Source organism: Mesoplodon densirostris, chromosome 4, assembly GCF_025265405.1.
Source record: "Mesoplodon densirostris isolate mMesDen1 chromosome 4, mMesDen1 primary haplotype, whole genome shotgun sequence".
In the NCBI taxonomy this organism is placed as follows: Eukaryota; Metazoa; Chordata; class Mammalia; order Artiodactyla; family Ziphiidae; genus Mesoplodon; species Mesoplodon densirostris.
Genome location: NC_082664.1, coordinates 11,032,706 through 11,034,883, shown reverse-complemented (window position 1 = coordinate 11,034,883; position 2,178 = coordinate 11,032,706). Strand labels below are relative to the sequence as shown.

Genomic DNA, 2,178 nt, shown 5'->3' with positions numbered 1-2,178 from the left:
GTTACAATTTTTATTTGCCGATAAAGCTGGAAAAAATAGGGAAGCTGAGGGCTGGGGGTTGTTGACGTTTCCAAGGTCAAAGAGAGAGTCCAAAGCAGAGTCAGGATCTGTGGCTTGAAGTCTCTCAGCTCTAAATCCAGTACTCCTACCACTGCGTTGGGGGCACTCTCTGTACAAGTGACATCTATGGGATGTCTGTCCATCCAAAACAACCTCCCCTTACCTCCCCAGATCCAGAGGGGGGATGCTCTTGACCATGTAGAATGAAGCATTTCTGTGCCCTGACCATGGATTTTTTTTTGGGGGGGGGGGAGCACATCCAACTCATTTAGGGCTGATCAGAGTTCCTTTCCTTAGAATCTGGAGTTGACTCATGGAGAAATAGAGAGAGTGATGAGAGACAGAGAAAGAAGGAATGAGACCTTGTTCATGTGGCTGGTAATCATGGTTTGCCCTATGACATGGGGAACAGAGAACGTAGGTCTGCAGACACATAAAAATAAAGCAGAGACACAAAAAGGAATGGAGATGAGAGATGAAGGGAGAATCTGAGTGACCTTCTAAGGCCTTCATCAAGCTTAGCTCTGTGCTCACTTTGGCAGCACATATACTAAAAGTGGAACAATACAGAGAAGATTAGCGTGACCCCTGCACAAGGATGACATGCAAATTTGTGAAGCATTCCATATTAAAAAAAAAAAAGCTTACCTGTGGTCCTGCCCTACATCCATATAATAAGTGCCATTTTTTGTTTTAAATTAAGGTAGGTTGAGTTGATGTCTGTTTCTTGCAGCCAAAAGATTGCAAACTAACAATTCATTACTGCATGGATGTACCTTCCTCACACTGACTTTGAAACTTTTTAATTTACTAGAAGGAGGCCTATCTTCACTTTAAGTATTTACCATTATTTGTCATGGAACAACCAATAGCAAATATAATATTTGTCACTGGAACCCAGTAGCAATCCCTTTAAAGAAGGAAACAAGGATGCCTGCCACCAACACCACTACATTCACTATTTTCTGGAGGACTTGGTGCATGCAATAAGGTAAGGAAAAGAAATAAGAGAAACAAATATAGGAAAAGAACAGGCAAAACTATTATAGTTTCAGATAATATGATTATCCACCTAGTAAATCCACTGAATATCATGCTGAACCAGTAAGAGTTTGATAAAGTGGTTGGATATGATATAAAAAAACAAAAATCAATTATTTCTCTGTAGGCAAAAAAAAAAAAAAAAAAAAAAAAACGATTGTAATGTGTAATGGAAAAAAGATCTCACTAACACAATGAGAACTGTAAAATACCTAGGAATAAACCTAATGAGCATTGTGCAATTTATATGCAAAACACCATAAAACTTTACTAAAAAACAAAAAAGAAGAACTAGCTAAATACAAGGTATACCCTGAGGTCAACTGCATTACTGGCCCCAATTCTTCATCTCTGTCTGAATCCATTCCTTACCTTGGCCTCCTTGTGGGCAGAGTATATTCCTCCATCCCTTGAGTCTAGGCTAAACCATGTGACTTACTTTGGCCAACAGCATGTAAGCAGAAGTAGCAGTGTGCAATTTGGAGCCTAGGTCTTAAGAGACTTCTGCTTGCTTTCCTGCATCTCTCCCATTTCCATGAAAGAAGCTTATCTCAGACCTGATGCCCAAAAGGAATAAAAAGGGAGCCAACCTAAGCCCCAACTTCAGTGAGGAGCTACGCCCAACCAGATGTATCTGTAACTTGGAGGGGAGCTACCCAGACAAGCCCAGCCCAGATCTGCCATGTCCAGCCAACTTATGGACTTGTGACCAATAATAAATAGATGTGTTTTAAGCCCACTGAGTTTCGGGATGCTTTGTTAGACAGCAAGAGGTAACTGATACACCCATATTCCTGGATGGTGATAATATTGTAAAGATGCATTCTCTGCAAATTAATCTATAAAGTTCAGTGTGATTCCAATCAAAATACCAACAGATATTTACTTCTCTGGGATTTAAAAATTAAATGGCAAAACAAAATTAGCTGCTAAATTTATGGAGGGAAAAAAACTAATGGAGGAGAACAAGATCTTACCCCATCAGATATTAAGAGGTACCATAAAACTAGGCTAGTTACACAACATGGTAACAGACAAATGAACCAATGGAACACAACCAAGGGGGAAATGATAGAT

At 39.7% G+C, this 2,178-nt stretch overlaps 1 non-coding gene across 1 annotated transcript; it reads left to right on the top strand.

Moving 5' to 3' along the window:
* Nucleotides 1–586: 586 nt before the first annotated feature.
* On the top strand, nt 587–693 carry LOC132490188 (U6 spliceosomal RNA). The gene has a single exon (XR_009532547.1). It is a non-coding gene; the product is annotated as a U6 spliceosomal RNA (small nuclear RNA).
* Nucleotides 694–2,178: the final 1,485 nt, after the last annotated feature.